General features: G+C 35.3%; 1 long non-coding RNA gene across 1 annotated transcript in view; it reads left to right on the top strand.

Annotated features, from left to right (window-relative positions):
• The first annotated feature begins 7,131 nt into the window (after positions 1 to 7,131).
• Positions 7,132 to 27,175, top strand: part of LOC149918111 (uncharacterized) — a 95,350-nt gene continuing 75,306 nt past the window's right edge. Inside the window, exons 1-2 of the long non-coding RNA XR_016466378.1 lie at positions 7,132 to 7,205; positions 14,184 to 14,346. This is a non-coding gene — a long non-coding RNA (uncharacterized LOC149918111). The remainder of the gene's footprint in view (positions 7,206 to 14,183; positions 14,347 to 27,175) is intronic.

Raw genomic sequence — 27,175 nt, 5'->3', positions numbered from 1 at the left:
GGAAATGACTCGAAATTATGATTTCCTATGAAAGATTTGGTTTTGCAAACCATAATCTGGTGGAGAAAACAACATAGCAAAAGTTACCAACTGGTTCTAGATATAAAGAAAAAGATACAGAGATACTTTTCAGTACCTTTGTCATATAGTATTGTGACAATCCAGATGCACAGGTACTGCAGTGTTTGTAATTAAAAAAAAAAAAAAAAAAAGAACTATGCCAGGACCATTTAAACTCTGTTCTGAATTTTGACTAAGGAGTAATATTAAAAAGAATTATTGGAATTATACTTAGATAAATATAAAGCAATTTGTGTCCCTTTTGTATATGGAAAAAATATATTAAAAAATAAGATGGAAGTTGAATCTCTTTTACTTTAAGAAAAAGACCTCTTCTAAGCTACTTACAAAGAAGGCATATTATTTCTTATAATATGGTCGCTCTAAAACTTGATACTGTCTCAGGAGAACACGCGTAGTATCATGCTTGGTGACTTCTTGAAATTTACTATTTCCCTGGCTCTCACAAATCTTTTCAGAACATCAATTTGCATTTCTTCCACACAGTACTTGTTCTTAATCTAATAATGTATTTAATGATTAATATAATTCACTGTTAGAAATATATTTTTATTTACAGTTTAAAAGATTATGTGATAGCATTTAGGGATACATACCATAAATCACAGTAGAGTAAATGACAATTAAGATAATAACTTACCATATATATTTTAACATTATGAAAAGGTCATTAGAGCTGTTTCATCTGTCCTTATTTGTCTTAGTGATTGAGTGAGTGAGCAAATTTAAAACTAAATTTTATAATAGGTTGTGATTCCATTTGAGTGTATCAGTGTGTTTCAGTTGAAACGGAGGTGATTTGGGATAGGTGATATTGCTAATCTCCCCACTGCTGCTCTAACTATCAATACTCGGAATTCTTTCATACAGTCTGTAGTAAATAGAACACTTTGGGGAGGTTAGAAATCCAGAGAAAACTGTTAGAGGTGAAGATTTTGTATGAAAGGGAATGTATCACATTTTAAATGTATGCCTGTTTTTTAACATAGAATATATGTACCAAAAGATAGAACCATAGACTATTTTAAAATTAGTATCTGAAAATTTTGTTAATCTCATCACAGAAAACTGTGAGATGAAAGTTCTCCTAGTTTGCATGCATAACAGTATTAAATAGATTCCCATGTATTGGTTAAGATTGCATGGAACATTTTTTAAATCTGAGTTCATCAGCAAAAGGGAAAGAATCCAAATATTACATGTGCTGGCAAATACAAATGATTTTATAGTTGGCTAGAAGAACTCATGGGTGATCTCAGTCATGGAATAAACCAAGTTCCATTTGTTAAATGCCCCATGAAGCCACAATAAGGAATTCTGTATGCATCTGTTGCACATTAAAGATGTGTGATCAAGCACCATATTTAGAAAATAAGATCCAAGAAATATCTTAAAAATTCTCATCTTTGGAAAACACTTTAAAATATTACTGCTTTTTCTCATACCAGAAATAGCAATTGAGTTTTCTGTGTAGCTGGCTGAATAATTTATATTGATCTGTTTAAATTTTATCATTAATGTCCACACAGTATTTAAAGAGATCTTAAATTGCTTGTGTGCACAAATGATTTAAAATAATTTGTTAAAGTATTTGTGCAAATATATATCTATATATACTTTTGTCTCTGAAATATGCTTTTGTTCTGAATGGAAATGCAGTTGACTTGATTGAACATATGTAAACAGATTCTTGCCAATCATTCAATATAAGAAGGCTATATGATATAACCAAGTTTCTCTATGTGTATAAATGATTCTGTTAAAATTGGAAATCGTTTTTCATTGCTACTATGTGAAATAAATAAAAGCTTGATCAAGTTCATTTAAATCCGATCTTAGTTAGAGTTCTGTGTAAGTCGCAGTTGAATAGAGGGTTTCAAAAATAAATTGATTTTATGTTGAGATGTAATTCTTTCAATTATTCCTCAACATTGTATTCTGAATAGGAATTGACACCATCTTTCAGCTGTCTCTAATTCAGAACAGGTTATCAAAACCAGCACAGGCCATTTTAATATACTAGTTATAGTCAGTTTAATAATAAGACGTTAGTCTTCAATTATATGTTGGTCAAATAAAAACCCACAAAACCTTGTAATTTTACAGTAATTGGTGTCATGTGAAGTGATACGGAAGTGGCTCACAAGAATGTAATGAGGTTCAGTAAGACCAAGTGCAAGGAGTTGCACTTAGGTTGGGACAATCCTAGACATGAATAGAGACTGTGAGATGAACTCCTAGTGAGCAGGCCTGCAGAGAAGTACCTGGGGGTCCTGATGGGTGAGAAGCTGAACATGAGCGAGCAGTGTGCTCTCACAGCCCAGAAGGCCAACTGCATTCTGGACTGCATCAGCAAGGGGTGGCCAGCAGGGAGAGGGAGGGGACTGTCCCTCTCTACTCTGCCTGTGTGAAGCCCCACGTGTAGTCCTGGGTCCAGGCCTGAAGACCCCAATACAAGAAGGATGCAGAGCTGCTAGAGTGGATCCAGAGGAGGGCCACAAAGATGATCAGAATGCTGGAGGTACCAACTTTTTATTCAGGTAGATAGGGATAAGGCAAAGGGGAATGGATTTAAACTGAAAGAGGGGATTTCTAGATTAGATGTTAGAAAGAAATTCTTCATTCAGAGGATGGAACAGGCTGCCCAGAGAAGTTGTGGATGCCCCATCCCTAGAGGCATTGAATGCCAGGCTCCATGTGTTGTGAGGCAAGGGGGTTGGAACTAGATGATCTTTGAGGTCTCTTCCAACTCAATCTATGATTCTGTGATTCTGTGAAATGGGCTCTTTCATTGGATATGCTGAGATGAAGAGAAGATTGATGTAGCTGAGGTGAAGTTGAACAGATCATCCTTTGCACTTCTAAGAAAGGGAATAATAAATTAGTTCAGATTAATGCAATCATATTTATTGTCATATTAACAGCAATAGAGAATGTTAAAAGTAGAAAGATTACTTGTCAGTGACGGTCACCAGCTACTGAATGACAGCATGCAACTTCTAGTGTAAAGACATGTAGCTAGCTGACTGAAGTAAACATTCAGGAGGAGTACCTGAATAGCGATGATTATATCCTAGGAGGAGTGTTTGAAACAGCCAGAGTTGTTTGGTAGCTAGAAGAAACTGTTTTGAAACTCTTGGTTTTGGTGTGGACCTGCTGTACATGAAACACTGTGCAGAGTCGTAGTGCTACCAAAGAGCTGCTTCTGGAGCTGGAAACAGTATAGCACCACAATAAGTATTGTGCAACATAGTCCTTTTATTAATGAAGCTGTGAAATTCTTAAATAACACTGGAAGAGTTTATTAGGGACAGTAGTAGTTACTAGTACTCTACTAATAACATGTCCTTGTGTCTTGTATTTCACAGTGTTTTGGTGCTGAAATTTCTCATGTACTTAAATTTCATACATATAGTAAGTAAACGAATACTTATACCACTGCCAGGTTGTTCCAACATTTAGAGTAAGTACTGGTAGTATGGTCACCCAGATATCACAGCAGAAACATTTCGCTGTTTACAAAGCAATATCAAAAGACTACTGACATCATATAGCAGCTTTCTTGCTTCCTAGTTGTGACACTTCAAGTACTTTTGAAGCAAGAGTATGAGGTATTTCTAATTAGAAGTCATTAGTACACGTTCTTCCAGGCTTCAGAGCTACACATACCAAATTATTTTTTCAAGTAAGACAGAAAACAAATAACATTTTAAATATTTCATAAATTATACAATAGCTCAAAGATGAATAGAACATGTATTTGTACTTGTTAGTTCAGATAGGGCTTGTGTTGTTTTTCAGAAAGTGACAGGGAATATGATGGAATAATGACTCTATGTGTACAACAGTCATTTGGAATACTGCATAAAATGACCTGTTCCATGGAAATGGCTCAGTAGGATACTTCAGGTGTATTTTTAATTATGATTTCTTTTATAGCTCGTATGTAATTATTCCCACAGAGATGGCACTAAGTAAACACTCTTTCCCTTTCAAACCAGTGCATATTTTCCCAGCTGGAGACTAATACATATTAGGACACTTTACTGATATTTTGCCATTGGAAATACATCTATTTATCTTAACTACTATCACTAGCATATTGATTCCCTAGCTTGCAGCATTTGTAGCCCTGTACAACCACAGAGCATGAGAAATTACAACACTAAACCCTCAGTGAGAATCCTCATGGTCTTCAGGTTTCTATTTTAAAAAGTAATTGTAAACCATTTCACATTAACTCTTGATACATATTAAGCCTTGCATATTCTTACAAACATTTCAGATTCTTAGGTCCAACAATTAAAATTAACACTGAAATTTGACTCTGAAAATTATTGCAATAACTCACGCTTTTGTGTCCTTAAAATCAGCAATCTAGAGTAAAAAAAACAATGGAATACAGGAGATGTAGCAGACTGGCGTAATCTGGAATTTTACCTTGTATTTTATGAAAATGAGCAAAGAGGAAATACTGATGTTCAGTTAGTCATTTTTTAAATCATAAATTGCTTCTTGAGTATAATCGTTCCTTTTTCCTGGCTGCTACATGGTTACCAGATTAAGGTAATGCTCTAACTTCACTCAGGCATGCTTTCCTAGACAAATGACTCTCAGCAACAATCAGTACTCTCAATGAACTATGGAGAACACAACTATTCCAACCACTATGACTAGCTAGCACCATGTAGAATAGAAAGAAAATTCACTCCTGCTGGAAAATACCAGCAATAAATTGAGACTATGAATTTTATTTTAAGTCAGTCATATTTAAAAACTTGTAAGGTTCCAGATTCCACAGTATGTACTGCACTGGGGAAATTAGGGCAACATTTTAGTAAGATTCATAACAATAAGCTCTGGTTCTCATACTTCAGAGTAAAGAGATGTTTTCTTGGCTTTATGTGGCTTCAGAGGCCTAGCATTGTGAGATGAAGACAGAAATAGCATATAATGAACAAAGAATGGAGTTTGACAATAGTTTAATGCTGTCTTCTAGTTTATAGAGATAAGTTCTAGCAGAACTGTAGCTATATATTTTACAAAATCCTAGTTTGTCCTAATTGTTTAGGTAAAGTAAGAGTGAGAAAATATAGAGAAGTTTCTTAGGAGACCATCATTGGCAATAATTGTTCATAAATGCGTGTACTGCCAAAAAGCAATGACAAAAATAAAGCAAGATTGTGAAGCGAGATATATTTTTCTCTGGTAAGATAGGGATTGTGAAAATTTAGAGACATGACCAATTTTTTCTTTGAATTAAATATCTAATTGCAACTCTGGAAGATTCCTTCTGAAAATTTGCAACTGATGTATTTATGTCTAACGAAAATAGAGTTGCAAATATATACAAATTTATTTTTTTAATCTTGAAACCTGTTCTTAAACTTCTTTATCAAAACAAAAAGCATGGTTGCATATTTTTCACTGTTCACAGGATTGTATCAAAATGCATGAAGTTATTTGCCATAACTTGAGCTTGCTGTAATTTAAATTTCATTTTGAATGCTATTATTGTGTGAAACATAGCACAGATAAGGTAATTTTCACCTTGAAGACGCATGTTTGAGTCACTCAAATGAGCAGTCAAATTCACCAAAAATGCTAAATCTGTGACCCACTTTTCATCTTCATATTCTGGCACAGATTTTCATTTTGATTCCATAAAGGACTTGATTTAATTTTAATTAACTTGATTTAATTTTGCTAATCCTAAAGTCTTCTTAGCATTTTAACCCAACTTAGCTACCGTCCTTCCGAAAAGTAAATGATGACCCTGTAGTCAGCATCCATACTTTTAAGGAACTCCTAGAACTGGTGATGATTCAGTTCCTTGGACTTAATGAAATTCACAGCTTTGATAACAGTTTGCATATTATCCATTTTCAAAGTTTTTCCACATACATTTTCTTGATATCTGATGCATTGATATTTCATGAAGAACGAGTTACTGGTGGCAATTTTGTTGTCTTCTATTAATTTTATAAATCCCTCTTTTTTTTACAAACCGTCACCAGGGCATCGGTGGTAGCTATATTAGATATGCTGAGAAAGGTTAATGTAAATTGCTTTAATGTATTTTTTCAGTTCTTTGTACAAATGAAGAGATTTAATTGCATATTCCAACAGCACCAAAAAAACCATTTCTTCAGTGATGTTATATTTGTTATCAATACCTCTAATGAAAATGGCAAATTGTGCCATATCTGTAGTATCAATAACTTCATCTATCACCAAAGCATAACATTTTAACATTTGAAATTGGCAGCTTTACTCTCCAAATTTTTTCAATGGATTTTCCTGTTGCTTCAGTTCACCTGGCTACAATCTGATAATACAAACTGATTTTAGAAAAATCTGGGTTTTTTGTTTGTTTGTTTTTAATAAGGATGTGATATCTGTCATGCTTTCCATTCCTTGCATAACAAACTCACCATCAGGATATGGTTTAGATATTTTGTAGTCAGATTCGCTATCATGTAACTAGTTTTTATAAGAGAGCCTGTCTGAGTTTTTACTTCTTTAAAAATATTTTGTTGAGGTGTGAGACTTTTTTCAGTTCTGCTCTTTCATCTTTAAGAAGCATTCCTTGATACGCATCAAATTTGTCAGCTTGTTTCTGCATATAGTGTCTTTTGAAATTGTAGTCTTATAAAAGTGACAGAATGTCCTTGCAAAATAAGCACAGTACCATACTATTTGTTAGCACTGCACTGCATCTCTCCCTCCTATCCCCCCCCCCCCGCCATGTCCCAGGGCTGGGCCAGGCTGCTCAGGGGGCAGAGTCGCCATGATGGCACGGCAGCAGGGGGAGCAGGCCGCAGTGTGGGCAGAGCTGGGCGGCAAGCTGGACACGCCTGAGTAATGCCCACCTCGTTGTAAACATCTCCACTAGTAATCTTTCTTCAGACTCTAGTCAGATTCTTCTTTACATCAGAGTTCTCACCACTCCTATCTTTGTTGTTTGTAACTCTCTGTGACGCCAATATCACAGACTCACAGAATGGTTTGGGTTGGAAGGGACCTTAAAGAACATCCAGTTCCAACCCTCTGCCATGGGCAGAGCTGCCTCCCACCACATCAGGCTGTAGGGGTCCCATCCAAGCTGGCATTGAACTCCTCAGGTATGGGGCACAATCATATGAAAAGAAAATCTACTCTGCATCTCACTGGTCCCAGAAACCCTTCAAATCCTCAAAAGCAGAGATCTGACTGAAAGCCACTCTCTGTATAATGTTAATTTTCAAAACTATTGCATACAGCACAACATGGAGTTATGACAGCCTTCTTACAGTTATAGTGTTAATAGATTGCATTTGCTGCAATAAAATTTAGCATATACATACCTAAAACAAAATGACAAACTAAAATGAATGCCAAAATAATACCAGTGAGGATCACCATATATGAACTTGAACACATTATTTTCTGGAAATATTATACAAACTTAAAGTAATTATTGAAAATACTTACAGGCAAACCTCACAGTGAAAACACAAAGCAGTTTAAGAAGATGAGATGAAATTAAAAAAATACTAAGAACCCTATTTGCTCAAGCGATAATATTGTTGATATATAGTGTCTTTAAATATTTTGTGCGTATAAAACAAAAAGTACGTAAGTGCCATTGATAAACTATGAAGCAACTTTTAAGATTAGTATATAAGTTTGCTTATTCTCTTGAATTAATATGGTTTTATGAGAAAGTTTCTAAATATCTTGCATTTGCTGAAATTTATGATCCTCACTTTTCAAGAAATGGGAATAGTTGCAGGGTAGTAACTTGAGGTAGAATTTGAAAATACTGCTTTTTAGGAACTGAAATTCAGCTTCTATAAATTACACTGATATCTTTTAAAATAAAATGACATCAGTAAAAGCAGTGTATGAGCCATCAACTTTAGTTGTTTAAAACAAGAAAATTATATAGTTCTGAATTAAAATGAAAAATGCTAATATCTTCACCAACTTGCAGCAATTCTTCATGCTAGTGTTTCTTGAAATACTGATATTAATAGTGCAGTAGAAAATGTGATCGTTTAAAGAGGTGTTTCATTTTCTCTAAGTTTACTCCAGCCTTAATTCTGTCTGCGATGATATTTCATAATTCAATATTTTATTGTGCTCCTATTTACGTGAACACACAACACATCATTCTAGCAGTATGCAGTAATCAACAAAACAGAGTTCCTTCCTGATATAAAGTGTATGCTTGTCATGACTATGTCAGGTTCCTGTTCTATTATCCAGCATTGAATTTGACAGATACACTCTGCTATCAGTGGTTTACTCTGCAGTGTATAAAGGGGAGGCTGCAAATGCAGTTTGTTTCAAAGAACTTGTAAATTCACAGGGAAAAAAGATGCCACATTTGTGAACTTTAAGAACAGCACTGATTATTAATGTATTAATATGTTAGTCTAATATAAGTCTATAATATAAGTCTACCTTTTTGGTACATCTTTCTGTAAGATGGCTGCCTGAGTTAATTGGGGATTGTACAGACACAGTCCCCTGAAATTTCTGGGAGTAAGATGGAGTGAGTCCCTTCTCACCCCACAAGCAAGCTCTTAGGGTGCAGCTGCTCTGCTCTTTTGTCTTTCTTCACCCTTTTTGAAGGTTTTATGTCCCACCAGATCTATGACATTATAAATACGATAAATAATCCTATCATCAAATACTAAGAGCTGGAAATAGCTTGTTAGCAAAGTTGGTTTCCTTTCCTTCCAAATGAGAAATGAAACAGATCTATCTATCAAGCTATTCAACTTTCCTATCCAAAGAGTGCTGCTTGCATCAGTGAAGTGATACCGAGTGCTTTTGCTTGAGTAGAAACATTAGTTGTGAAAGCCTTTTAGGAGCATGACAACCTACAGCTCTCAGCCTTCTCTTCTTCAGGCTGAACAGCCCCAGGTCTCTCAGCTCTTCCTCATATGGGAGATGCTCCAGGCCCCCAGTCATCTCTGTGGCTCTCCGCTGGGCTCTCTCCAGGAGTTACTCATCTTTCTTGAACTGGGGAGCCCAGAACTGGACACAGCACTCTGGATGTGGCCTCACCAGTGCTGAGCAGAGGGGGAGGATCATCTCCCCCAACCTGCTGGCCACGTTCTTTTTCATGTATTCCAAGACTCTATTGGCCTTCTTGGCCAGAAGGGCACACTGCTAGCTCATGGCTGACCTTTTATCCACAGGAGACTAAGATTTTTCTTCACAGAGCTCCTTTCCAGCAGGTCAGCCTCTAACCTTTATTGATGCATGCAAATCCCAATGAAAGCAACCTGAACATTGAGATATGGGAATTAATTGCTTTGACATAAGCTTATGTTCTTCTGCCAAGTATTATCAATTCCTTTCTTTGCTTTTGCATAGAGAAGCACATCAGGCTTGCTAGACTGTCTAATATGCACTCACTCATGATTTTTTACTAGCTTAATAGATCTTCTGAAAAGACTGACAGAAAAAAAATTCTCACTTATAGTTAGTATCATTGCTAATTAATTTTAATATGCAGGCAGAATTACCAGCAAATTAGTATTTTTTTCCTTTTCCTACTCTAAACTTGGTTGTAAGTTCTTGAGCCTAATGACTGGACTAAGTGCATGAAAATTAAACCAGATGGATCTGTTTTACTCATTATTTACTTTCTTCATAACCATCTGTTAATCTCCATCAAAAAATATGGTAATTGAAATTTTCAAGCACTTCAGATAATTTTTAATATTCAGTATTGCAATGGAGAGGGTCGTACTGCCTAGACTCATGGGAGCTGGGAGGAGAAAGCAGCATGAAATAGTTCCTGGAACCTATTTTGACATATTTTATATCAACTAGTGACTAAAGTCAGTCCTGAGGTAAGGGGCAGAACCTGTTAATAAGGTTAAGCATGTACTTCAGTTCTTTACTTCTGCTTATACAGCTTGTCATATAGCTAACTTCACTGAGGAAAGTGTTCTCTCCTCTGTGCCCTCATGGGTCTGTTTTATCTTCAGTAAATCTAATATACAAAGTCATGTTTTGTTGAAATTACAGAATAGATTATATAAGAGCACAGAGAAAAATGCATGAATAAGATATTAATTTGGAATATGAATATTAAAGAGCATCACTGCATTTAAAAATTTAGAATTCTGATGTATCCTGACTTCGTACAGTGATAGAAATAGAAAGGTAGCTCTTCTGTAAAGGACAAAGAGCATCTGAAATATTTGGCATTGCTTCACTCTTGTACTTCATTTTGAACTCATAATTTGGGTTTACATTCACATAACTCCCTCTTCTGCCATCTTCTGAAATCGCAGTACTTTGTACCGTATTGCAAAGACAACACCTGACAACAGCTTTTATCTACAGAACTCTGAATTATTTGATCAAAACTGTATCCTGGATGCTTCTGGTATAGGTATCCTATTTATTTTTTAACCAGTTAGGTATTAGTTTAATGTCATATAAGAGCTAGATGTTTATAAGCAGCAAATGCCTTTTAAAGGAATTGTTCTATGAAATTATTCATGTTAACCTCTCATGTGACAGTGGTATCAAGAGACTTTTTTTCTGTCCGCTAAGGAAAATGTCTGAGATCCTCAAGATATATGTAAGCGTATGAAATGTACATGACACTATAACATGACTCTAATGCTATCAGCATATGACTGGATAATTTTGGATAATTTTGAGTTTATTGCATCTCTTACAATAATAATTTGAGTGTGGAGGGGAAAAGAGAATTGCTATGTATTTATTCCAATGTAAATGTGTTTGCCAAAGTTACAAAAGTGACTTCAGCTGCTGATGCTTAGGAAAAAGAAATCAATAAAGGAAGTCAGACATAACAAATGAGAATATCAGGCCCAGTGACAGTAGACAGGAACCTTGGTGCCTTATATCCACACACCTTTCAATCAAGTAATCTTTGTATGGCAAGAGAATAAACTGAAGGCACTCTGGCAGCCAAGTAGACTTTGATCAGTTTTGTTCATAGATGTGACTCATAACTCATATTTCAGTAGCCTCTTTTTTCTCAGCCACTGATCTTCCCTAAACTTTGGAGTGAGTGCTCAATGAACTTAAAGGAACCTTTACTCGTTCTGCAAACAGATACTAAATACTCATGCTGAGCCACAGTATTTTTTTTTCCCTAAAACATCAGATGCAGTCTCTTTGTTACAGTTCTTTTTGTCATGTCCTTCACATTCTACAGAGGATAATTAAGTGAAAGATGAGTTACTTTTTATAATCACATTGTTTTCCATTAACTCAGTCTTACAGTAGAAATTGAAGATATTATATTTCTGTATATTTTTCTTATTTTTTTCTGATTTATATTTATATTTATATTTATATTTATATTTATATTTATATTTATGTATATATATTTATATTATAATTTTTAAAATTATTTCTGTGGAATATTTGTTGATCTCATGGGAATTGATATAGTATGCACAATTGGAAATGGTAGATATGCCTTCATAAGTCACCTTAGTATGTCTAAAGGGGAGGCCAAGACAAGTTCAATTTTTTCTCACACTAATGTTTCTAGGAGAAAAAGGCATAGTGGTGACTGCCTTCATTTTTGGGTTTTTTTTTTTTTTGTAATGGCAGACTGTACCATAGTAGACAACACTCTGGTAGAAACACATGACATAGCCTGCTGCATATAGTCTGCTGAGATGGGGTCTTTCTGGATCTGAGATAGAAACATTATTGGTATATTTTTTCCTCCTCTGAGCACAATGGGTAGGCCGTGTGCAGTTTGTGAAAGTACTTTGTGCACAATATAAAAGTGATGCTGTATATTGCTTATTCTGTGTGTGACATGAATGCATGTGTGAATTTGGATGCCCAAAGCCTACTGAGAATAATGCTAGACAACTGCAGACAATCAAGACGAAACTTCAAGCACTGTTGGTATATTTGGTACACTCTGTATTACCTATCTAGCATGACTATTGCAGTAGGCTATTCCTTATGCTGTATCAGATTTTACTCAAAAAAAGAAAACAAAAAAACAAAACAAAAAAAAAGGTTACCAGGTCCTGGGACTGAGCGCCAGAGCTATTATTTGATAGCATAGTCAAAGCCATAGTTGGCTGCCACTACATCTGCATTGGCATTGTGTTTCCCCCTGGAGTAACTGTATCCTGCTTGTATGCTTCTGCCAGTCCCACACAGAGCATGTACAGGGCTCTTCTATCTGCCTTCTCCTTTCCCCTGACCTCTGCCTCCAGGGATAAAAAGCAGCTGTGCTGGCTTGAGTCTCCTAGAGGCATCGTGACAATCAGAAGCAAGGTGCTACCCAGATGTTGTGGAAATGGCACTGCATTGCTACACAGTCCATTCTGGTTTTACTGTGGAAAGTATTGCAATAACTTGCCTTAAAACATCTTAATCTCCACTCTCCCCATGGTGAATTCCTAAATATAATACAACTTAAATGGACATTAGTAGCCAGAAGTACCAGATTAAAAACATAGAATGGTAAAATGAATTAAAAATGCATGAGCTGGGCCTTTTCTTGTTTTCTTTTGGTTGAGGTTGTTAAATGACTCTAAAAGAGATAGTGTTGGGTTTAGAGTTTGAACTCTCTAGGAAGTCTGAAACAGTGTTTTGTCTTCTACTGTCTTTTGGTTAATGCTGTATAGTAATTCCTGGTGTTAAATCCAATGTGAGATTTTTTCATTTCTTTTTTATTAATTTTAAATTTAATTCTTGCACTCTTTCTGACAATATCAAAAATACTTATTCACTGTAATCTTTGCAATGTTTCACAGCAACGGTGATCATAGCAAATCAGCATTTTATGTATGATCAGATTCATAAACCTTTGCAAAGTTGTGAATATTTACAGTGGTTTGGGTAGATGAAGGGGACTTGCCAAGAAAATACACATCCTTCAAAAAATGCATTCTTTAATTTCTTAGGAGATATATAAATAATGATTTCAAGAAACCAAGGATGCTTTCTGCTTTGTTCATATTTTAATAGTACACTCCTCTTTGCAGTTTCAGTAATTAAGTCTTATGACATTCCAGAAAGCATAAATCCTGCTGAGATGTTTAAGTTTGGAGCAACCTTCTTGATGTACAAACAAATTAAATAAATAAAAGACACTTACCCAGGATCTTAACAAGCTGTTTTGCTCGTACCTTTGAAACGCAATTGAACGGTAAGCGATATGGTCTATTCAAACTGTTCTAGCCTCCTTGTTCACTAGAACCTTCTTTTGAAATTCATTGCCTTCAATTACATTTTTTTAAAGAATTTTAATTACGTGCCTGAAAAGAATAAAGATGCTCCAGGCTCCATTTGTTTATCGTGGAAGGCCTAAAAAAAATGAGGACAGAGCTTCCCAGCTCATGCAGGGGTTGCAGAGAGAGAGAGATGACTTTTAATTCGACAAGTTCAGAGAGATTTCTTAGTTTGACGCGCACAGCAGGGGGTCTTTGAGCGCCTGGCAATACTTCAGCATTCTGAGCTTTGAAAGTCTTTCCCTGCAGCAGAAATTGTATCAAAAGCCAATGATAATATTCCCTGCAAGGTAAAGGACCCTATTGAAGATTTCTAGAGCTGTTTATTTATTCATCACAGTTTTTTCTTTTAGGACGTACCAGGCGTGTAGGTAATAATTCACACGAATGCTAGAAAAATATAATAAATAAATAAATAAATAGGAATCCCTCATTAATCCTTCAACTTTCCCTTCAGTTTTTCATAGGCCACGTGCATCTATAAAATTTCCTATCATTCCCTGCCACGTACTCTGCATAAAATCTTCACTTCAGATCTCAGTTATTCCCTATTTTTAACAGAATTGTCATTTCAGTCTGTTTTCTACCACCAACTGAGTACATAAGATGTTTATGGCCATTTCCTACCTCTAAACCCTCAAAATGATTGATTAATTTTACAGAAGGATATTCAATTTCTTAGGGGTCTTTTTAAATCTCATTTTTAAAGTAGATTTGCGATAAATTTTTTCAAAGCCAAGATTAAAGCCGTATTTATATTCCAGAGATCAGAGTTTTAACGTTTTGGCATTACTTTTATTTGAAAAGTATGCACATATGTTTTTCTGTTTTTGTTTTGTTTTGTTGCTGCAGCAGAGCTGGGAATGTGAGACTACGACAACCTTTCCCTTGTGTAATGTCAACGTCGGCTATCACTTTGGCAGAATCAGCCAGCTCAGTGAAGACATGAAAACCCTCCTTCCCTCCTGTTTTTTCATCTGCTGGTGGCATTCAAAGTGACCTTCCCTTATAAATATTGGTGAGTGACCACATGGGGAAAGCAGTTGTTTGGTGCAGAGAAACTTGTTTCAAAAAGCTGTGTTGACCTAAAGGTTCTTCATTTTTTTTCAAAGTATAACAAAAAAACGCATGAACAGGTGTTTGTTTTGTTTTGGTTTTTTTTCCTTTTTAATAATAACTTCAGGTATTTGGTAACACAGTGTATTTCTCTACGCCTGCAAGCAATTATAGAACACTAGCCTGTGTTACTTATTACAACCCGAAGAAACTACCTCTTAGTACTGTTTTTAAGACAAAGAGACTTCCCGACAGCAAACAAGAATCTCTCATCTCTTCCTGTTGTTTTGTGTTGGCTAAATGGTCTGGGATGGTATAAATTTATTATAACGCCCCCAGTCTGGCAAGACTCCTCCCAAGTGGAGGAATTAAGGAAGATAGCCAGAGGCTGCTTTCTGGGACCCTTCTGGTTTGGGAAGCATGCCTAGAGTGAAATCACAGTACTGCAGAAATTCTGATACCCATGGGGCAGTCCAGGAAAGCTGTGGTAATGGGAATAGTTCCATAAGGCAGTCTAAATTACACACTGCAGTACTGAAAAAGTTCTCAGGTCATCTAAGGCTTCCTCAGCTGATTTATCCTTGAGACATCCAGTATGCCTGAAGAGATTTTCAGTGTTGCAAACAGATGTAGAGATAGTGAAATAGCCACCTGTGGCTAAGGAATATTTATTGTACCATAACACAGAACACTACAAAGTATATACTCAGGTACAAGAAATATTTTATCTAGCTAGGAAGAGTCTGGAAATTGTAAATATATGCAGGATGTAAGGCTGGAAATTTTTGAAGGATTACACATATTTAATCTAAAGACATTGCCATAAAAGTCACTTAGCTAGCTGCCATCCAATATTATCTACATTACTGCAATTATCTCCTATTCAGGCTACAGTCAGACAACTGTGATGTATCATTTATGACTATATGATAAGTAATGTTTGATTTTTATATATTTTTTCTTAACCGCATGTGTACTTGAAGTGTGTCAATTTAAAGGATCTGAGAAGCTTCAAAAGAAATATTAATAGGAAAGTTATCATGGCACCAGCCTAACAAAATAATACCTTTTCATCAAAGTAACACTTCTAGCAAATGGAAAGTCAGTTACATATAGTGTATGTGGATCTTGTGGTGAAGAATGAGGAGTAGTACCATTTAGCAGTTTCTCAACTGTGTATTAGGATTGTCACTGCTTTCCTTGACTTTGATGAGTAGTAGTCAGGGGACAGCATGGAGAAACAAAGGAAGAGGGCAGAAATTCATCAGACTTGCATAAGTGTCTGTGTTTTGCCAGTGTTCTTTCTTTCTTTTTGTATTGACTGTGTGCTGGAGTCTTATATTTGGAGGCTAGCATTTGGGTATGGAAACAAATCAGTGTTAGTCTTATTTTCAGGGATTTGACTTAGAATTTACATAAGTCTTCATCCTGGTCAGGGATCACTGTAATAACAACTTCAGAAACTGAAGGCATAAATAAATACTCTATTATATATATACATTTTCTACAACTTTTTATTGGTAATACTGTGCCAGTCATAACCACGTTCTACAAATTCTAGTTCAGTGATGTATGATGGTAAGATTACACACCATCTAGAACACAAAGGGAGAGGACAGTTTCAAAACATTCAGTTTTTGAGAAATGCCTTCTTTAATTGTGTTTCCAATCTGAAGTTGTCTGTCAGAACATTTTTATATTTTTACAGGATGTTCTATAGCTTTACAGTAGCTGTACAGAATGATCTGTCTTTTATCAGACAGTGATATTTAGCACGTATTGCAGCCTTCCTTAAAAATGAAGTATATACAGGCTAACAGTTAAAGATTCAACCTTTCTTGTTTTCCATGTGAGATTCCAAGTACAGGCGTACAGATCACAACTCATTCTTGAAAATCAGTGACATTTTTGCGAGTCTTACGAGAGAGACTCTTACACCAGTAATGGGTAACTGGATGACCACAGCAGCTGCTCAATTCTCAGTAAGAGAGTGTAGCAGCTTTGTAGAAGCTAGAATGATACCATTTCTGATTAATGGTAGATCAAAATGATGACTTTTTTTATTTTGGGGTATGTACAGCATTAGAAAGAAGTGACAAAGCATGCAAATAATTTCTGGTACAATAATTTGTTTTCCCGATTTAATTTCTTCTATTTCAGTGAGATCTGCCAGATGGTTCTAGATTCAGTAGTATTCTGCTTCCAGCACATTTTGCACATATTTGATATTTTATTCAAATTTGACATTTCAGAGTGAGGGGGCTTCTTCAAGAAAATTGAGAGGAAGAGTGAGAATATAATTTATTAAATATTGCATATTTTTATATAATCATTTATTGAGCTAAGAGAAAAAATTGTTTTATAATTTATGTTAAGAAGGTGGAATTCTTAGCTTTAACCTGTTGTGTTGAAATAGGATTAACCCAACTCTGATTATTTTATAGTTTTTTGAAAAAAAACTCAACTATTTTTAAGGAGGTTGGTAAAAAAAAAATAAAAAATAATCCAGTGTAAGCTCTAACACAGAAAGCTTAAAAGGCAAGTTTACCCCTTTGAAGCCTGTAGCTCTGAACTACAAATGAAGGCTTAATGAGGATACTTCCTTGCAGCTTGCTTCAAATATCGATTTATTGTGCACACTGCATTAACTTCCAGAAGTATAAACTTCCATTAGTCTTAAACAGTGTTTCGTTCCCCTAAGTAAAGGGGGGAACAATACTGCCATAAAACAATATATGTTTCTTTTTTATCTATAAGTTTATTCTTCATTTTTATTTCATTTTCTTTACATTTTTAACATCGTAGAAATCTGATTTAAATGCTATCATGATACTCTTCTTTTTAATATCAAGTCACACAAACTGCCACTAGCAGAAAGGTGGTACTAAAGATACCAATGGTACACTAATTTCAACTGTAACCCCAGCTTTCCTGTTCTTGTCTCTTATTACCCTCTTTGGCTGAGTGACAAAAGAGCTCTGCTTCGGCTCCAGGAGTACTAAGCAGGCCAGCCAGCTCCTGTCAGAATGCCTGAATTCTACCTGCACCTGTATCCCTGGGGATGTTAATTCAGACCTCCATGCTGGAAACTTGTAGGGTCTTAATTATCTTTTAGACATCCTTTTACTGATTTGATTAACATTTGACAGTCACTCAGATGAAAAATTACTGAGAAAAGGGAGACAGTCAGGACACATATACTGGGATTTTAGTCTTAGCTAAAGCTAAAACAAGCAGACATTGAAAAAGATCTGATGAGTGGTTGGGATGCATATGCTTGTAGTGAAAATAAGAAACAACACAATACAGATTTTTTTCCACAAACATTTCTTTTAATTAAAATGCAAATTTTGATGAACTGTACTTAAGACTCTTAACTCCTTACTTGAACTCCTGTTTGTTCAAATAGCAGATAAAGCGATTCCTCTTCTCCCACTCTCTTTTTAAGGTTTTTAACTTAGAAAACATATGAAAGGGAATTACTGATTTTGGCTTGAGAGTTTGATATGTATGTATTCTTGTTACTTTGTCACAGTGATGGAGCAAATTTACCATGAGGTATTTTATGATTATTCAAATAACTAATTACAAGAGAAGGATATTTCAGAAATTTATTTTGGTTTCTATTTTCGTAGGTTTCTCTGTTTTTGGTTGCAGGCACATAGCAAACTTAATTCTAATTCTGATTCAGGGTAAATGCATTTTAAGGAAGGGTTTGTAATTGTCAAACTGGATTTTTAGATTTTATCTATGTACGTACCATAGTAAATGGCACTGTTTAGCTTTGAAGCATCTGGTGTTTGGACTGGCATCCATTTCTGTATTATGTGTTGTAAAGTAAGTGATGTGTTTCTGCACTGAGGCAGTCAGGCCTACTGGTCACTGGAAAAGGTGGCAAAAAGAGATATGCTGTAAGTAGTATGTTCTTGGACTGCAAAGGGCCATTTTCGTCAAAGTAGGAGTTTTAGCTATTGGAAGTAACTGTGAGAAAGGTTGTGAAGGCAAGGATGCCCATTCTCACATCTAAGTTTTATCTGTAGCTCTCTGACCTGTTGAAATGATAGATTTCTGACTGCTGCTGTATCAGTCTGTCCGACTGCCTTCCCACGACAACTGTGGGGGGCGGTTCTGAATGAGCTGCATAGCTCCACCTAGACACACAGTCTAGACGTCAGTTGTATGGAAGTCTCCTATTTTTCTCACTAGCACTGGGAAACTTTAGAAAATGAAAAGGAACAGAAGGAGAAGAAGAAGAACAGCTGTGGCCTTGTGATTAGTGGATTCTCTGCTGAGAAGAAGCAGCGACCCCAGACCCAGCCCTAAGGTCTTCTCCAGCACTATTTACTGAACAGCCGTAGAAATATGTTTCAGCTGAAGAGCTTGTTTTCTTATAAAGAGATAGTTACTGAAAATAGAATTTTATCTGTTTCTGTATCTCACAGGTGCAAACCTGCAGGAGCATATTTGCTATTGGAAATTACTTTTTTTATGAATTTCATCTGGTAGAAGAAAAAAAGCCGTTGTTTTTTTTTTTAATATCCTACATTGTGAATCCAATGGGGTTTCAGGAACACCATTCTTTGTCATTTCTCTTTCTGTTAGGTTTACAGCTTTTCTGTGTATGTTTTTCTATGATTGCTTTGCAAAAGTACGACTAAAACCAGAATCTTGATTATATAACATTTAGCTAAAGAAAAAATCTGCATTTAATCAAAGAGTGCTAGCAATGATCAGATTTGCTGTGCAGCATCTCTGGTGAATGATGTTATCTTGATTTTGAACGTAAGCTAGTAAGCCATACCACAAGTACAAATATTCAGAAAAACTGAATTCAATTAATCCACTAAAAAGGAGGAATTTAAGGTTAGAGATAGTTCTTTCATTACCAGTTAGTTGTTCTTATTTCTGGAACTTCTGCTTGATGTTGCTGTTGCTATTTAGAGAAAAACAAAACAAATAGAGCATCACTCTTCACTTACACTTTTGAATCATCAGTGACGCCACCAGATACCAAACTGAAGCTTTGCCAGTCAGCAAGAGGTATTGAAGAGTACATTAGTTAGTTTCTTGCAAAACTATATATTCAAACAATCTATAGCAAACATCAGAGGTGAAGATAGTTTACAAGAATCATATTCCTCTTTTAAAGTCCCTGTTCAACCATTTTCAAAGTTTTCATGGTTTGTAGTTTCATCCATTTCTGGTGTCTGTTGCAGTGTTCATTAACAGATTTTCCAGTTCCAGCTCTAGAAATTGACTATAGGATATGCTAGGACAACATTAGCTCTTGCACCCATAATGAACTAAATTGTCAATGTCTCTTTCTCTTGTGTGTCCACAGCATGACATGCTAACAAAATCCTTATAACACCTAGTTCAAAGCAAGAATGCAAGAATGTAAACATATCTCAAAATCTGTTCTTGTTTTGTTTTGTTTTGTTTTTGTTTTTGTTTTTGTTTTTTCCCCTTGTTCAAATTCTCCATACTACTGTTTTAGATTTGGCTTGTCTCAGTGTGTGTAAACATGTTCAGAATTTGTGGGGCCAACGTGAGAAGGAAATTCAGATAAGACTCAATAGGTGCCAAATTCTACCTTCAGAGCCAAGTGCATGATCTTTCAGGTGATAGCGTGGTAGCATTTCTGACACAAAGGTTAATCAAGTGAATTATGCTAATATACTGCTGAACTGAAGGACTCCTACACCATTAAAAATAAAAGTTAAAAAACTGACATTCTCATTTCCATATCACTTTTTTAATGTACTCACGTAACAGGCACAGAAAAATGCAGACTGCATTCATACTGAAGGTACTGTATTAAAAAGAAAGTTAATGCTTTAGCTGGTGCAGTCTGACCTGCTAATCAAAACCGTGTAAGGATATAAATATTCTTTAGACTCATTATTTTCCCATGCCAGCATTTGATTTTTATCACAACTGATTTATATGCCAGCATGAAATTCTGAAACTAAATGTACTTAGCTTTCAATTGAGAAAGACAGCAAGAGAAAAATAAAATAAAAGAGGTCTTCAGGGATAAATTAGCTATCAATCTGGTTTACAATTTTCAGAAGTGGATTTAGGTAATATAAAAATTATTTCAGATATTCAAGAGCCTATGATTTATTTGTTTTCAGTTTTGAAAATCCACCTACTTGCTTGAGAACTTTGAAAAAACAGCATTTTGTTTGTTTGGATTTTTTTTAAATCATACAATACTTCAGTGAATGTTACATTCGTGGCAAACTGAGGTCCAAAGCCTGAAGCTATCTTAATTCTGAAAAGAGTTTCATGCAGGTAAAATCATTTTTGAGACATGGATGGTTATAAATGGGAGGCCTTTGCTCCATTGCAAAATGTCCTTACTGTGTTAAGGCAAAACTGTACCGGGAGAATACTGAGGTCAAACTAGCTTGAGGCATTGATAAATGCTAAGTTACCAGCAGCTGAACACTGGGAGAATTTGTTTTCCCATGCAAGTGATTCTTTGCTCTCTAACAAGAAAGAAACTGATTCAAATAAATGCACATCTCAAAAAATAAAAAAGAAAAAAGAAATCCAACCACAATTTTTCCTCTGAAAGACTCCCTTCCTCCTTAAATGTTTTATTTAACTGACTAAATCTTGCGATCACTTTTAAAAAGGAAATTAACTATTAATATCCTGGGAAGTATTTGTGTTAAAGGTCATATTAAGGAAAAGGAAAGTGCAGTCTATCTGAGGATTCTGGAGAAGATGTTTAATGCAAATTTTTTTGAAAAAATGATATGTGTCACTGCAGGTCATCTCTGAATATTCTTGTTGGGGTTTCTCTGTTGGATATGCAATCTCAGCTAAATGTTTTGAAGAGGAGGAATCAAATAAATTGCCCTATTTTGGGTTTTTCTCATCTGTATACAGTTGTGCAGGTCTAGTAGACCTGAAAATTGCCCAGAGACAAACTTTTAAAAAATAGAGTGCTTTTGAGGCAGAAAATTGCTTTTCTGCAGTATAGTCTAAGGGACAGGATGTGACAGGAGGACAAGGAGTTGTCACTATGCAGTGATATTGTAAAGCATATCTTACATAACAAAAAGGATCATTTGTCTCTTTTTTCTTTTCATTTTAAACTACAAAAGATTTAATTGAAACAGCTGAAGATGTGCCTTAAACCAAGAAAAAGGCATTATAGTTTACAATTAAAACTGGAAGCTCCTACTTTAAACTCCCTCTCCCCTGAAATAGCTATTAAGTTATACAGTGTGTGTGAAATGTATGTCTGTCCACCACTTCAGAAGCCTTATTCTCAATAGGGAAAATTTTTTAAAAAAAAAGAAAGAAAAAAAAGAAAAAGCTCATTGTACATGCATGTCAAATATTAGCATGATTCTTGCAGTATAATAAGAAAAGAAAGTGCTTTGTGCTTTTGATTAGCCTCTTGATGTTTGAGAGTGTTTTTGTGTGGTTTAATTTTCCTTTTTATGGCAGTTTACACATATAAAACAAAATGAAGAGAGGAGTGGAAGGGGAAAGAAATGTGCCATTTATATACTAAGGATATGAGGCCTCCTTTGGGTCCATTATACATTAATGGGTCAGCTGAGATTTATTAGGATATGTATATTAATCTTTATACACATTCACATACTACAATTGTTCCTTTGGTACTATAATGTGATTAGCTGTGAATTTGTGCAATATTAACAATAATATGGATTTCCATATTACAGAACAGTAATAATAAATGGTTATTAAAAATGCATGTGAAGTATGGGATGTGAAGGTACTTCCTAACTCTCAGTAATCCGATTATGTTCTGTTGTTTTTAAATACCAAAATGGTTAAGTCTTTGCTGTAATGTGAAATCTTATATAAGATAAGCAGTAATTTTATGTTCTGCAGAATTGAATGAAACTAGAAGAAAGATTACTGTCTCTTTTCTCATCAAGAGCTGATTTGTATTTTTGCATTATTTCTGCTTAAAAATATAGCACAAAATAGAATACAGGAGGGTAAGAGTAATGTCTTATAAAGTTTTCGTATGAGTATGCTCTCCTATATTGTAGTGGCATTCAGCATGGAAAGAACTGTCTAGGATTTCAGCTGCTTGCCTTACAGTCAATTCAGTATTGATAGCTGTACGATTCAACAGCACTAAAGAAGCAAACACAAACCAATGTGAAGAAAGTAAACACAAATATAATTCAGGATCAAAATGAAAGCAGGAGAGATATGACAGTCAGGTAATGACAGATTTTTTGAAGAATTTTTCAGGCACTCAGTCTTTCTACCACTGACCAGTCTTTGGCACACATTGCCTTTTTGTGGCTCCCCATGCCCTTTTGCCATCAAGATCTAGTACAATTGCAGGAGAACTAGTGCATCTTCCCTATCTTATAATAAGATTTACTAGGAATTTTGGAGTGGTGTTCCCTTCAGATGTTGTAGTAGGTGCAAACATCCCATTGCTTTTATATCTTGTGGCCCTTGGAACCCTGGAACTTATTTCTGATGGCTCAGAGTTAAACACCCTAAGGTATATTTTGCTCGTCTGTATCTGTGAGTCATAACAGATACTGGATTGTACACCTTCACATTAAAGTGAAAGATCAAAAGTATACCAAGGACATACACTCCTCCTTTCTTCGTGTCTGTTGTACAGTCTGGTGCTCACGAGATTTAGTAACAGTACAATACAAAGAAAATCCAGCACATTGTGTAAGTCACGGGCTACATTAGGTATACGTCCTTTACAGTATAATTCTGTAAGAGCTAATTCTTAGAACTATGTGAAATAGAAGAAGAAAGATATGAAGAGAATGGAAAAATAATCTTTATTTTTAGCCAAACATCCTAATTCAACAATCATACAACTCCGCAAGTATTCAAATCCTTTCAGTTTTCCATCTAGATACAGGAACTACTTGCAATTCCTGATTACAAAAAAGCTTGCCAAAGTAGTAAGAAGCCATGTTACTATCAGTATAATAACAAATAATTATTTGTCTATTATTATGTTTTTTCATGTTAAGAGAAGGATGAAAGGAACAGGATGCAACCATTTTGGAAATGTACTTTGGTGTTTCTTATGGTTCAACATCTTTTTTTTTCCCTTGTATTTATTCCTCCCACAAAATAAATCCTACTTTAGTTTCTTTCTAGCTTGTTTAGTTTGCTGTGTTCCTCATGAGCTGGGAATTTCATTGCATACAGTATTCAAAATAAGATTTTGAATAGAAAACTGTCTGTGGGCACACCAGTAGCTTGCTCCTGAAAAGCAGTAACTTGTCCAGAATTTATTCATATAAAGTTGGGACATTTTTCCCTGCATCAGCTACAGTATTTTTTCATTGGCCTAACTTTATAACTTTATTTGTCCTCTCACTGTCTATTTATTCAGACCTGATTTTTTTTTTTTTTTAATCTGACTTCTTGCTACTTTGAGTAGATCGATTTTCTGTAGGTAATTAATATGTTGAATGTCACAAGCTTCAACATAGATTTCTTTAGCATTCCCCTGTTGCATCTCTCCTTATTGAGAAGGCTGACAACAAACCAATACTTCAGTTTTCTGTTTTACAATCAATTATTTATACTTTAGAGGCACTTCATTCTTATTCTGTGATAGTCCGGTTTCTTTAATTTGTAGTCTTTTGAACCAAAGGAGTTTGCTCCAAGTTTGGTCCAAGCTTACTATTGTATTCGAAATTGAAACAGATGGTATCCTTTGTATCAGATGTTTATATGCTCACTGATGTCTTAAAATAGCGTGTTAGTTAGCGTGATTTTCTTTTCCTTTCCAATGTTTTCGTTAATCCAGATGCATGCCCTCTAGTATGCCTTCTACCATTTGCCACATAAACTCAAAATTCACTCTTAACTGAAAGTTTGAAGTTTTGTGAATAGATTACACATGGTAGTTAATGGTAAAAAAACTTACTGTAATGGAGGTAGAAAATCACTCATTCTGGCCTCATTTTCTATAAGTATTTTCTCCAAATTTACTGTGTGTTTATTCTGCAAGGCCTCCTGATAGAGTGTGCTCTTGATATGCATGGGATACAAAATAGATTATTTTTTGTCACGCCTTAAAAAATGGTCCTTAGACTTAGTTTGACTTTTTTTATTATGTCAAATTTAATCCAATAATTTTATAATCTCAACCCTGAATGAGTTTTCTCAAGCTCAAAAAAAGCCACTCAATGACATTTGGAATACCATTTTGCCAAAATTTCCCTTTTCCTTTCCAATACTCAGAAATCTTAAAAAATGAACAATGTTAAGTAACTTAAGTATAGGATTTCTAGCTGATTTATTTTTATACAAAATATGGAAAAAAGATACCTACCTTATTCCTAGTCTTAGTAATATGCAATTTCAGTAGAGGGACTTTTGTCATGCATTTTACATGAAGACGATGAGCATTCTATTGTATTCAAATGATTGTAGAATTGCTGTAAAATGACATACAGCAGGTGGGCCAGTGTCATTTGTAGAACGTCTCTCTGAGCTGCAACTCGAGCTGCGAATGTCTCTCATTGATTTACCATATTGCTTCAAGGCAAATACTCATTGCTTGCTTATCTATTCCACTTTATTTTGGTGTGATTTGATGCCTTATTTTCAATTCAGATTTGGTCTGTCTTTTGCTTCTGCTTATTAATTTGTAGCTGCAAAAGGGAACAAGTAAAATACAGCCATAAAAAGCATAGTTATGTGCTGTGAAGTTTCAACAGCAAGTTGAGATAGTCTGGAGTCTGTATTTAAAAGTGCCTTTTTTGTGGTTTGCTACTCACTTGATTTTTCTTTGAATTTTGCTATAACCTCACTAAATGTCTTGGGTTGTTTTTTTGTTTGTTTGTTTTTTTTTGTTTTTTTTTCATTATTGGTTCGTTTGTTTTTGTTTTTGGATTTTATCTATATCAGACAATAGATGGAACAGTTGTAAAGTCATTCTCAATATTTAAACTAATAATTGCTACCTAAAAATTTTGACGGTATCTTTGGGAAATGTGTATAACCATGCAGTGTAACAATAGAGATGCTCACATGTATTATGTATTAAACTATATGATATAAATTAATCTCAGCTTAAGGAATAAGTATGTATCTGCATTAGCAAATATATTGGTTAAATAGAATTAGAGCATGTTAATTTCCTTACCTAACTGACATAGTTAATATTGTAAAATAAAAACCATGTTACATAAAATCAACTTTACTGTATTTCCAACAAAATTTTCATTGTCTGTTTAATTTAGATATTTACCTAGTTTAGAAAAGAGCATTTTGTGATTGTTAATATACTGTTTTAAATAAAATTAAGTAGAAAATTAAAACTGTTCACAGAATGGCTAGTGTTGAAGGAGACCTTAAAGATCATGTGGCTCTAAACACCCTGCTTTGAACAGGGACATTCCCACTAGATTTGGCTGCCCAATGCCCCATCCACCTGGCCTTGAAAACCTTCAGGGATGGGTCATCCACAGTTTCTCTGTGTAACCTGTACGAGTGCCTCATCATCCTCAGTTGAACATCTAAAGTAAATCTGTTCTCTTATAGTTTAAAACTGTTCCCCTTGTCCTATCACCATCAGACCATGTAAAAAGTCAGTCCTAATCTTATTTATATGCTTCCCTCAAGTACTAGAAATACTGGAAGTAGTTGTCCCCAGAGCCTTCTCTTCTACAAACTGATTTTCTTTGTAGGAAGTGCTCCAGTCCTCTGATCATCTTTGTGACCCTCCTCTTGACCCACTCCAAAAACTCCACATCTTTCTTTTACTGCAGTCCCCAGACCTGGATGCAGTAGTCCCGACAAGGCCTCCCAAGGACAAAGCAGTGGGGGACAGTCACCTCCCTTGCCCTGCTTGCCACCCTTCTTTTGATGCAGCCCAGAATACTGTTGGCCTTTTGAGCCACAAGAGCACACTTCTGGCTTATGTTAAGTTTTTCACCTACCAGAACCTCCAAGTCCTTCTCCTCAGGGCTGCTCTCAATGCATTCTTCTCTCAATCTGTACACATAACTGATTGCTCCGACCCAAGTGCAGCACCTTGCCCTTGGTTTTGTTGAATTTGCTTAGATTCATTGGACCCACTTCTCAAGCTTGTCCAAATCCCTTTGGATGATATCTCTCCCTTCTATTGCATCAACTGCACAACTTGGCTGTGTTATCTACAAACTTGCTGAGGCTGTGCATGACTGCACTATGTCATTGATGAAGTTATTAAAGAACCCCAGTGCCAGATGGACATCTGGGAGCACCACTCCTAATCTGCATTATGTTGTAGCATTAATTTTCCAATCACATTCCTGTCATATACTAGAACTACAAAAACTTAAACCACAATTTATTATTATTATTATTTTTTTTTTTAAATTGTGGACCTTATTTTTCCAGAAGCTACGGAAGGATATTTTCAACTGTTTGTGTTACTTCTGTTGCTTTGACCTCAAGAAAGCCCTTAGGTTGGATTCCCTTGCTTGCAGGCTATAAATACTTCATAATATTTATAAAGTATATAACTGGTCAAAATGCCTCTTGAAATCAACCCTTTTTCTTTTCCCTTAAAGGCCCCACTGGGTGCTTTGTGAACATGCAGAATGTATTGAGCTTAGATCTTTGCTGGAACTCCAATAATTCACAAACAAGGTCCAGAATGTTTTTTTGGATTGATCTTTGTTTATGAAAACTTTATTAATCTTATATCGTGATAAGTAAGGATAATAGCAATAGTATTGTCATATTTTGAACGTATCTTCTCATCTGCTTACCAAATCAATTTCCCAGTGTTCTGGTAAGCTTTTTTA

This window comes from Phasianus colchicus, chromosome 4 (genome assembly GCF_987193195.1).
Source record: "Phasianus colchicus chromosome 4, bPhaCol1.hap1.1, whole genome shotgun sequence".
Classification (NCBI taxonomy): domain Eukaryota; kingdom Metazoa; phylum Chordata; class Aves; order Galliformes; family Phasianidae; genus Phasianus; species Phasianus colchicus.
This window is presented reverse-complemented; position numbering and strand designations above follow the sequence as displayed.